Here is a 12,531-nt window from a genome sequence, read left to right as displayed (position 1 = left end):
CATCCGATTGTAGCGTCAGACAGGTGTCTAACACGCATTCTTCTCCGCATAGCAAGCACCTTAATACAGGTAAAACACATCGATGCCACATTGGTCGAAATGAAAGAAACCAAGTCATGTTCAGGTCTCTAAGCCGGGATAGTCCCAGGATTTTTGATATCCGGTCCCGGTATCCAATGGCTCGGATTGTTTCTTCCCTTGTAGCAGGTGTTTTGTCTGTGACACGGTTTGCCATAACAAAATATTAGGACCAAGAATAGGATTCCTGCAATTAGTCCCAAAATGAGGGGAAGTCCGCCAAAAATCGAATGGACGAAATCTGGAAAAATACCCAGTATGGCTTTGAATGGTGTTAATGCCATCGAAAATACTGTCTTAAATACCTTTGAGACTCCACTGGTATCAGAAATATTTAAGATTTCATTCAGGATTTCTGCGAAATGTATGGGGGAATTAGTTGATAATAAGGAGTGAATCTCTGCAGTCGCCCTTGCGACTAGGAGATCATACGTTTCTTTTGATGACGTGAGTCTGGTCGGCGTCTGAAGAAGCACTGTTTTCATTCTGCTTAAAGTATCTATTCGAATAGAAGTAATTTTCAAGTTGGGCCATGCCCTTGCCTCCCTGTCTGGAAAGGAGCTGGGGAACAATAAGCGTCCACAGCACTTGACCTTCGCAGTCGTAGTTATGAGATAAGGAGTCCCGGGCATAAGACTACAACATCTGCGGTCCACAATTAGAATGTAACTCCCATTATAGAGTCTTTGAAAGAATGGTTCTATCTCTGTTGCAGGTGTGCCTAGCTGGTGACATGAAAGGTTATTTGAATTCCCTTCACAGGCTCCATGCAAACTAATTCCGTTACACATAGTGTACCGCTTAGTGACATCGCACAATTATTGCCACTAAGAAACACTTTCTGTCCTTTATTACTGACACATGCATGTGAATAGGGCAAGTTCCATGTTGCCTTAATGTACCCTTTTCCCAATTTTTCGTACATGCCAGCCTGTATATATTTTTGGCAGTATTGAAACCTGAAGGTAGATATTGGAATATTAATTATCCCATGTATTATCCATTCACTGACAGGTCGTTCTGACATTGTCACTGGTAATCTCTCGAGTTTCTCAATGCTCAGGATTGTATAATCAGCACCCTTCTGTGCCATACTGATTTGTTTATCAGTAAGGTTAAAGATATTGAATAGTGACGTTGTGTTGATTAAACGCCAAGGCACATAACCTGAACGCAGATTTTGCAACGTCCAGCCAAGCTGTACAATAGAACGCAATTGAGACTGACCTTGTTGTAACAACAGTAAGTCTTGCGATATTATGTCGATTGCTGAAGACACAATGCTGTCCAGAGAAAAAATTCTGGAGGACAGAGTCATTAACCCATTGTCCACTACAGAAAGTGATTTTTCCAAATTAATACGGTCAATTTCCCGTATACTTTCTGCTGTCTCAATTTGAGTCACCTTCCAGGCCTCGTTGTAAGCTGCATATACAGAGGCTGCTATGAAACGCTTTTGACGCTGTTTGCGCGGTCCCATAATGAAATCACGCAAGTCAGCACCATCAGTAAGTAAAGTTAGGTGTTGCTTAATTTCTGTCAGTGTGGAAGTTTGTAGCCATTGAAGGCATAATTTGCCCACACTGTAGGTGGTTATTATCCCTGGGTGTTGTCTTTGGGAATATCTAGGGTCTGGCCTGGTCAATTTGAACCCCTGTGTTTTGTTCAGGAATCTGTCTTGACAGTTATTAGTATCTGTGGGCCAGATCAACCACTGTTTCCAATCAGGATGTGTTCTGTTTTGGTTTAATACATAGTTTACGTCTATCTCCTCATCTGTAGAGTTATTGCTGTTCATTGTTGGCTTTGGAATAGACGGTTTATTTAAATCTTTGATTTTGGCTAAGCCAAGACAGGTCGTTTGTTGAACAGTGTCATTCAAGAATATAATTTGTTCTGGGATCATGCAGGCTCTAAACAATGATTCTATACCTTGTACTTGCCATTCTTTTGTACCCCAAACACTTTTTACTTCAACATTTTTGTCCCAATAATCAAAACCAAAAGTATTCATTTGTTCAAAAAATGAGTCTGAATATATCAATTTTGTGTTTGTTATCATGGTCTTTGTCCCTGTCTTATTTGACAATTTGAAATAAAATGTTTTAGCATTACTTGTGCTGAAACCTGAAAAGTATGAGTATTTGTCATAAAAGGTTCTTGAGCTTCCTTTCGGAGGGGTTGCACAATGTTCCCACTGATTATAATTTAAAACATTTCTAGGTTGTGCAGATTTATGTAGAAAATGGTTACCATAGTGGTTGTAACAGTACATACTATCATAATTTGTCGAACCCTGTAAATAATCATGTTTGGTAAATTTAGCAGACATCACTAAGTCAGACATCATGTTATTAATACTTTCAAAGTCCCAATCATCAGCAAATGAGCTTGTTTTTACAAAGTCACTCAATGAGATCTTGATTTGGTGTGGATACTTCAGGATTTCGACCGGACCATACATTTCGTAGTCAGTATTGTCCCATGCTACCCCACCCGGTATAGGATTGGCTGTAAAGTTGACTGAAGAAAGTTCTCTTTTCTCGACGTGTGAAGATGTGTGTGGTTTGAGGATCAAGTTGATTTTCTGACTTGCTGTGTCCATTTTAGCATATTTTCCCTCAATGAAGCGTCCCAAAGTTAGTACCATGATGAGCCAAAGTATGAGGATAAATGCACCAAAGCCCACCCAAAATTCAATCCATGGAGAAATCAGATATGTTTCATTCAGTTGTTTCAAAAGTTCTTTAGCTTTATCTTTAAAGGTTTTTGTTGATGGCTGTGTTTTTGATTCACTTAGATTTTCAGAGGAATCATCGAAGTTTATGAAGTAGCCGGATACAGTTCTGTCAATTGTTCCAATTGTTTCAGGATTCCTGTTTCTTGCATAGTCGTTTGTTACTTCATTGTATGTTGGTGTTTCGAATGTGATTAGCCTCCTAGTTAGGACCTCTGTATTGGTAGCAAACCTTGGTGTTCTACTACTTATCGGGAGTCCACTTGGCCTACTATTTGTTATCGGCCACATGATTGTGGTTTTACCAGGTCGATGGATACAACTCGGTTCTCCTTTTTACCAGCAAGCGGCGGTAGTACAACTGATCTTGTCCCGTTGATAGACAAGACAGGAACTGCTTTTCTGTAAGAAGGCCCAAATTCCTCCTTTACCGCGATCTTTTCCCTGACTAGATCCCCGACTTTTGGAATCCAGACAGGTCTTGCTGGGACAGGTGGTGGTTCTTCAGTGGTTTTTGGCTGCTGTTTCAACTTTATGTTGCTCAGGTCTTTTCTTGTTTCGTTTAAGTCCTGCAAAATAGCCAAACGATCTTTGATATCAAAGCTTTTTTCCTTCACCACTGAAGTCTGACTGTCGAGGTCTAAGACTAACATCCTAGTTCCAAACAATAATTCGTACGGACTGAATCCCTTCAGAGAATTTCTTGGCAAGTTATTTAGACTACGTTGGACACTTATTAGATGTTTGACCCACCCAGCTCCCGAACCTAATACCTTTGCTGTTATAGATTGCTTTATGTCACGGTTTTTTCTTTCTACAATTCCGTTCCCCTCAGGGTGAAATGGACAAGAGTACCGCAATGCAATGCCCATGCTGGTCATGGCCTCCTTATAAGCTCGAGAGCTAAAAGCAGGACCCTGGTCAGAATGCAGCATGCCAATTGCGTATGTGCCGATAAAGACTCGCAAATCTTTTATAACGGTTCTGGCGTCACTAGTGAAGTAGTGTGGCTCACTGGTTAGAGGCGGCAGACCCGAGAGCAGAGGACGGCCTGGGACCAGGGTTCGATTCCCGGCGCGGCAGGTTTCTGGACCAGGGTCAGCGGACTCGATAATTCTCTCGCCTCGGTGCCCACTCTGATCAGCGTTCACACTCGGCAACTCTGGGCATTAGCTTGCCTCATCTTCACTAACGGCCCCACCAGACCGCCGGGGATGCCTGGTCTCACCCTGGAGATACCCATTAAGGGACCATCTCTCAGGGAAGCCAGGAAGGGTTTCGCAGCGGTCGAAGCGCCTTGGGACCCTACGGGTAAGTAGTGCGCTATATAAATGCCTATACATACATACATACAGCCGATCGCTGGGGCCACATCCATATGAATCTCGTGCATGAATCCACTGCGACCAGGATATATTTATAGTTACCATCCCTTTGTAAGGGACCACAGTGGTCCAGATAAACACAGGCTAATGGTTTATCTGAGATTAGAAGGGGCGTCTGTGCTGGTCGTCTCACCGTTGATACTTTCATTCTTTGACATATTTCACAGTCTAAAACATAGTTCCGTGTTTGTCTTCTCATTTGTGGCCACCAGTATCTCTGTTTTAATAATGATACTGTGGCTGAGACACCGGCATGTACAGAAGCAAGCCCTTCGTGTGCCGCTATTATTAGTCCTAACCTATGTTCCATGTTTGGAATTGCCCTATCCCCCACTCCAGGGATTCGAGCAAAAGGAACATTGTTTGCAACAGTTATGTATGAGTATTTTACTGGAAAGCCTTTCGGGAGTGTTTCTATCGAATCCTTTTCTGTAGCGCTGACAGCCTGTAATATTTCGCTGTCTATTTTTGTTTTTGACCGTGTGATGGCAGCTACGGAAGCCGTTTGCACAGCTGCCTTCGCTGCCTCATCAGCCAATGAATTCCCTGCAACGTGAACGCCATCACGTTGATGACTCAGTGTATGTATCACGTGAGTCTTTGGTAGTTCTTTTTGTAACAGAACTACTTGTTCCCAGAGCATTTTATGCTTGATTGTGCCTCCTTTTGCATCCTTAAAACCATTCTGAAGCCAGATCTGCAAGTATTCATTGTAAGACTGAACGCAATAATACGAATCGCACACTATGAGTGTGGGGAATTCTCGATCAGTATTTTCAAGCGCCATCTTGAATGCCAGTAGTTCAGCTCGCTGAGCTGTACAATCTCCTAGAGATTGTGTTTTAGTGATGGCTGGTTTAAATTTCCCTTCGTGCCAGCGACCTTTAACAATCGCGCACGCAGCACTGTAAGCTTGTTTACCCCCCACTGCGGGTTGTGCTGATCCGTCTGTATATATTATACAGCCGTAATGTTCTAGAGGCAGAATTTCGGTCGGCGGAGGACATTCGAATTCATATTGGAGAAATTCTTGTGTTTTCGGAATGCTTGCTTTTGTTACAGCCTCTAGGGCTGGTATCGGTGTCACGATTATTATTCGTTCACCTTGTGCCAGGGCTCGTTCTTTTGCTATAGCTGTCTGTGTTGCAGTTAGAATTTTTTCCGTTGGGCTGAATTTCATTTCAGCTTTAGTGTACAAGTGTGATTTGAATGCAATTGGTACCTTTTCTCCCTCATTAGAGGTCAGGTATGTGAATCCGCATCTTCCTGGGATGACTCGAATCACAAGATTGCGTGTGTTATCACGTGTTTCTAATTTTGTTTTAATTAACATGTCTGTTTGTAAGGATCTCAGAATTTCTGTGTGTATTTGAGTCCAATTGATTCTTTTAAAATCTGGTTTTATTAGATCATAAAGGAGTTTGACCCTTTCTGCGTAATTTGCAATGTATGTTCTTCCGAAATTTAGGAAGCCTAGAATTGACTGTAGGTTTTTTAGTGTTCTAGGTGCTTGGAGTACGGCACATTTCTCTAGGAAATTGTCAGCCAGGCTTTTGCCTTCACTTGATAATTCATATCCTAAGAACAGGACTGTTAGATGGGCAATTCTGGATTTTTTAAAGTTGAATTTGTAACCCTCGGCTGCGAACCCAAGTATTATGGTGTTCACTCTCTTCAAGTGAGTATCCAAGTCATCATCTGTTAGGTATATGTCGTCGACATAAGATAATGCTTCGTCATCATATGTTTGTAGTAATTCTGTTAGTCTCGCTGAGAATACTCCTGGGCTGTTCTTGTACCCCTGGGCTAACCGACAGAAATGTTTTTGAGTGCCATTTATTGAGAACGCGGACAAATATCTGCTCTCTGGTGCTATATTTTGACAAAAGAATCCATTAGAGATGTCTAATGTTGTTTTGTATTTTTTGCGCACTATGTTATTCATTAGTGCAGCACTATGCGAGTTTTGCACTGCAAAAGTTTTGCAACATGAGTTAAGGTGTCTGTAATCCAAAACTAGACGATATGAATTGTCTGGTTTGGAGACCGGAAACAAAGGGTTGTTCATTTGTGAGGTGCAAGTTTCAATCACCCCCTGGTATTCTAGTTGATCTAGGATTTCTTTTACCAGTTTTTTAGCTTCTTGCTTAATTGGGTACTGTCTCTGTGCAGTAGGTTGTGATTTTAACTGGATTTTGTGAGGAGGATAGTCCTCATCCCATCCTACATGATTTTTATATAAAGCAGGAGCTTGAGCTACTGCCCACTTTCTAGCAAGTGTGTATTTTTTATGAATTGGGATATGATTTGAGAAGGCAGGCATAATTATTTCTTCGCCATGAGGGCAGTCCCTGACAAACTCTGGTGGCCAGTCTTTTTCAGCTAGAAGGATGTCATAGCCCTTGGAGAGATTATCCCAAAATAGTCCCCTTATTTTTCTAGTCTTATCCCCTTCTATACGTAAAGTTATTTCATATATTTTGTGAGGTTTGCTAACTCTGGTGTCTGCAGTTTCCACTTGAAGGTATTCATTCGTGTCCACTGTCTCCAGATGATTCATAAGGACTTTGCGAGCTATGCTCACTTCTGCTGCGCTGTCTAGCATTGTCTGAGCCCATTCTCCGTTTTTCAGTTGTGTCCTCAGTATTCTCGGCATTGTTAACTACTTTAATACTGGCTACCTTCTTTTTTGGAAATTGTAATTTCTTTTTTAGATGAGCAGGTTCCTTGTCTTTGGACTTGACGTGCTCTTCTCTTTGTTCTGATCGTCCTCTTCTTTCCGATTTCTGCGAGGAAGTCTGAAAAGATTGAGAGGGGCGTGTATCAATTTATTGATATCTATCAGGTTTCTTTATATTATCCCTATTTCTAAGGTTATATCTTTTCCCAGAGGGCTCACTTTGGGGAGACCTGTGTCCTTGGTTTGGAGATCTTTCTCTCCGCCGAGGAGACCTTCCTCTGGACTGGAATATCTTTTCTTTAGGATTGGATTGTTTGTTTCCATCCCAGCTCTTTTTTTGTGATGTTAAATTATTATTAAAAAATACTTTTTTCAGGACTTTCAATCAGTTGAGGTTTTACTGGTATTCCACCTAAACTATCTCTACCTAGTTCCTCATAGGATTTTTCTATGATTCTGGCAATTTCAGCTGGTTGGTCTGCTATATCTGTTTCTTTTAACCTCTGGCGGATCGCCACGTTTGCTGCTTCTCCCTTTATGTTGGCTAGTAATATTGCCGAGATCTGCTTGAAGTCTTTCAGTAATTTCATACCAAGAGTTAAAGCGGGTTCTGGACCGTATTCGTCTTGAATTTGTTTTAGCACATCTGGTATTACCGAGATGGATGGAACACCATGCGTTTTTGTGTAAATGGAAGCAAAGACTGTACCCAAAGTGTCACAGTCCTCCACGTGTGGTGCGATTCCCATTGGAAGACAGATAGTCAGAATCCTGTGTTTTTCCAACGGGGTGGTGTCTGGAAACACCGCCTCTATTTGGGTGATTTTTTGTGCTAACCAGAATGGTATTTGTTCCCGTTTAGCTGGTACTTTACCTAGGCAGGATTGTATGTTCTGTGGTGTAATTTTATTTGTGTTCCCCTGATGAGGGGTCAGCTGTGGAATTTTAATTGCTGGTTGGATTGTTGAAGTCCGCATTACATATTGGACTAATTGTCTATGTAACTTTATTAATTGTTTCAGCTGTGTTAACAGCTCTGGTGCAGGCATTCTTTCAATGTCTGGATGTGGTGTGTATCCGGCTAGGACCGGCCACGTTGCTTCTGGTCTACCTAAGGGACCGAGCCTGGTGATGTGATTATTATGTTTTAGGGCGCCATTAAACAAGAGCAGGTGCTCTTGAAATTTAAGTTGTACTTCCACCTCCTCGAAAGGAGTGTACTCCTCAGGAGGTTCCTCTGTTTTGTAATAGTGGAAGACCTTTGTTACAGCGTTAGCTGCTGGAAAGTTTATCCATGTATAGAATACCTCTGTCTGCCGATATTCGTGTGCCTCAATTACGAATATGACTGTGCCACCTCTAGGTGTCAGTCCATTTTCTATAAGTTTTAAAGTTATAGATTTCCTTTTGTTGACCGGGATGAGTATTATATCCGGGTCTGCGTCTTGCATAGTATTATCAGCTGCTACTAGTTCAGCTGCTAATCTAGCTGTCTCTCTTTCTTCATCACTGTCTACCATTTTACCGACAGGAAGGTTATTCCGTTTGTTTGCAGATCAGGTTTCTTATGGAAACAAAGATTAGATGCACAATATTTTGGAACAGTGTATCCTTCAACGTTGACTAAACCAAGAACCATACATAGGAGTTTCCTCCTGCGAGGTCTGGCGGATATTGCCTTTCACCCACTCCAGACGTCTTTGGAGTATTATGGGAAAAAAGGGGTTCTGAGTGAAAAAGCACGACTGAGTTACTCTAATGTCTTGTGTTAGTTTTATCGCCTATCCAAACTAGTTGGGCGCCATGTAGTGTAGTTCCTATTATCCCAATAGGCTCTGCGCATTGGAATAATACCTTCAATAGTATAGGCCTAGACCAGACGTTAACTAGGTCTTCTATTGTCGATATTAGACTTAAAGTTTTGGGTTTGCCAGCTAGCTCAGAGTTCACTAGAAACTTTCTCGAATAGGCAAGGAGGAGTTGAACCTCCCTGGATAGACAAGAAGGGATTTAGTTTCTGACAACCATAGAACATGACAACTTTGCTCTCCCCTAATCAAGAGTGTATCTCTAGAGTCGTGTGAAAACAAAAGACAACTTATTTTACTCAGTCAGTACGTGCATTCTTAGTTTCACCAGATTGTAGAGAAAAGGAAGAGACGGGCGTGTTCAATAAAAGATGGTATTTATTGATCAGTCTCTTTTCTCATACAAGAGAAATGGATCGATATTATCGCAATACTTATGGTTAAGTAAAGTGCATACATTAAAAGCAGAAGTATAAAATAATACTGTAAAAACATTTATATGGTTTCTAAGACATATGAAGGTTTAAAATGGATAAAATAGATACATACACATATACATTTGACTAAACGTACTCAACTGGTGTTTCTAACTACGCCTACCCCAGTGTACCTGACCTAAGCCTAATACGTGGGCGGGAATAGAAAGTAGCAGTTTAAGTTAAGTTTGTTTTGCCAAGTGACTGACTCAAGAATTCTCTGCGGGGGGTTATTCAGTTCTGTACCTGGAATTTAGGATGAATGAGGGATGGTATCTCTCGTCTCTGGTCTCGATATTCCAGGCTGCCTGCGAGGGCTACCCGGAAGCGCCGGAGCTGGATTTCTCGGCAGGAGAAAGCAGCATCTCATTCTCAGCGCGTCAGGAAGGCGGGGCTGCGCCAGCGGGGTCTGCTCTGCTCTGGGCTTCGGCAAGTCTGGCTGCTCCGATCTCGTCACCACCGCGTGTGTTTGCATAGGGCAATATCGGTAATATTTATACCTGTAAGGTGCCGAGATTGACGTAAGGATGGACATAGATACGTCAATAAGGATGTCATACGACTTGGTCGTTAGCACATTCTTTTGCTGAAGTTCTTGGTGAAATCAAAACAATGGCCGCAGGGTTTTTCCCAGGTTGTCATAGGTTTGATTTGTTTTGAGAACTCCGTATGCCTTATCAGGGGCTGGAGGAATATCGCTTGTCTAATTAGATGGCAAGCGTTATGACCTAATCAGATAACACGTTCCTGTGCCGTAGTGTGGCTTAATCAGATAACGGTTTCTGCATCATGGGGGTTTTCTGCCTCATGGGATGGCTGCTAGTTAACTTGTTAACCAGAATAGGGTCAGGAATAGGGGGATCGATACAGAACCTATAGGAATACATCACAGGAGCGTACTAAGAGTTTGCGGAAAACCTCTCAGTTATTTGTTGCCTTCGGAGGTCCAAGCAAGGGCATTTCCAGGTGGATCACGAGTGCCATTCTGCATTGTCACACTGCTGCAGGAAAACCTCCGACTGGAAAGGTTCAAGCGCATTCCACGAGATCTGTGGCTTCTTCTACAGCCCTCTTCGCAGGGGTACAGATCAAAGATATTTGCCGAGCTGCTACCTGGAGCAGCGTTCACACCTTTACCAGGCATTACTGCTTGGAGTCCCTACAACAAGGTGATGTGGCAGTAGGACAGGCTGTCCTGAGGAACCTCTTCCAATGAGTGGTGAGCTTTCCATTCTTTCCCACCTTCCGTCTTTCACATTTTGTATCTTTATGTCATGTTGCCTATTGCTATATTGTGATGATGCAAAATGTGGTTCTGTTAGTAACTGCTTGCTACTCTGATACAAAGCATGGGAATCTATGAAAGTTCCAATACTGGGGTAAGAAAACAAGTTACTTACCTGTAACTTTGGTTCCCCAGTATTGGTAACTTTCATAGATTCCCATGCGCCCGCCCACCTCCCCGAGGAAAGCTCAGCCTACAACAGATATGGTGTCTAAGTACACAACGGCTACGAAAATCTGAGGCTCTGAGGTTCCTTCAGGAAGGTTCTACGGGGTGAGGCACTTCTGACTGGCTGAGGCCTGAGTTTGGTCTCTTTTACACAAAGAGGGTGATATGCTACAAAAGGGAATGAGGCCTAGGCCTTTTTCCTTGGTCTTTTGTACCTACAGCTATGGTATTTTTGTTACCGAGACTCCCATTCCGACGACGGGGAATGATACAAAGCATGGGACTCTATGAAAGTTACCAATACTGGGGAACCAAAGTTACAGGTAAGTAACTTGTTTTCTTCCATCCAAGTACTCTCTTGCTACCATTCTACACTCTGCTCTGTCTGAAAAACAGCTCAACATTTTCAAAATTCTGCATTGATTTGGCTTGTAAATTATATTTTTGGAAATGTACATGTATTAACTATTTAATTTTAATACTATAGGTGATTGAAATTACGGATGAGGAAAGCAAGATTTAGCACTAAGCAACTGAATGTCAGCACCATAAGAAGGATTATTTTGAAAAACTGAAGGACATCCAGCATTCTACGTTTAAACAATTTCCAAAAATCTAAGTGTGGCGAGGAAAGTACTATACCTGTAAGTGAAGTCTCTAATTTTGCATTTCATTAACCCAGAGCAAAGCCATATCTGTGCACACAGCATCAGAAATAATGTAGAAAGACCATTTCAGCATCCTCTTCTGAAATATTATCAGAAAGACAAATTGCCTCAGCATGACAGAATAACGTTAATCTAAAGCATCATGTAATTCTAGAGAGGAAGCACACACTACATAAAAGAAAGTTACAACTAAAGGGTTCTTCTGGATATCATCAAAGAAAAGACGCTGAAAGAAGACTCCGAAGCTGACACGTTAACAACCAAAAGATTAGAAAATCACCTTTGTTCAACAACCATTTTTAACCAGTTACCCAAGTTTGAGACTATCTGCCTCGGGATATGACACCTTGACCCACTCTGCTCACTCTTGCGAAAACCTTAAAAATTCACCACTATATTGTGTTTATGACCATCTCAGATTGTTTCCTTTTTATTGTGTACTGTTCTGTAATTCTATGTAAATCGCCTCAACATTATCTGTTGTGCAGGAGTGATATGTAAAACTGTTAAATATAAAAATGGATTAAAGGAGCACCGTTGCGCTATATCTAATGTAAATAATATCCTCATCCTCAGAACTACAAACCTTAACCTTACACCAAACATAGAAAGGGTAGAAGGAGCTGATGTTCTGCGACTAATGATCCACAATAGTACTCTGCATGCTCTAACACCCTCAGTTACTGCCATTACAAAGTGCAAAAAGGTACTTATCAGTTTAATCATTAAATATCAGACTAACACCTTATTACTGCATTGCTAAGAACCTATACAAATAGATTTGAGAAAAACTTCAGTCACAAATTAAGTTGCTGCCGGAGAGGCTATTACCTTAAGACTATTATCTGTTAGAAAAATTTCAACAGGTGTTACAGGACTGCTTCCCGACATTTTTTGCTCAATTCAAGTGTTGAGAAGATTACACACAATTTCTTTTAGAGATAAGTGCTGAACATTATCTAAACAAGCCCGACTCTAAAATCGAGGCAAAATAACCAAAGTTGGGGAAAAAGTTACCTGTGCCCAAAAAGATACAGCCATAAATCTTATCTCACAGAATTTGACAGAATGCACACAGGGGAAACCCACTCTCAGTGCAAAGTATGCCAAAAAAGTTTCAAGCGTAAATCTTATCTCACTGAGCATATGAAAATCCACACTGGGGGAAAACACTCTCTGTGCAAAGTATGCCAAAAAAGTTTCAGGCGGAAATCTTATCTCACTGAGCATATGAGAATCCACACTG

General features: G+C 41.6%; 1 long non-coding RNA gene across 1 annotated transcript in view; it reads left to right on the top strand.

The window, feature by feature from the left end:
* LOC144806297 (uncharacterized) overlaps positions 1-11,261 on the top strand; it is a 71,311-nt gene extending 60,050 nt beyond the window's left edge. The window contains exon 2 of the long non-coding RNA XR_013605755.1: positions 11,105-11,261. This is a non-coding gene — a long non-coding RNA (uncharacterized LOC144806297). The remainder of the gene's footprint in view (positions 1-11,104) is intronic.
* Positions 11,262-12,531: the final 1,270 nt, after the last annotated feature.

Source organism: Lissotriton helveticus (genome assembly GCF_964261635.1).
Source record: "Lissotriton helveticus chromosome 1_1 unlocalized genomic scaffold, aLisHel1.1 SUPER_1_unloc_6, whole genome shotgun sequence".
NCBI lineage: Eukaryota > Metazoa > Chordata > Amphibia > Caudata > Salamandridae > Lissotriton > Lissotriton helveticus.
This window is presented reverse-complemented; position numbering and strand designations above follow the sequence as displayed.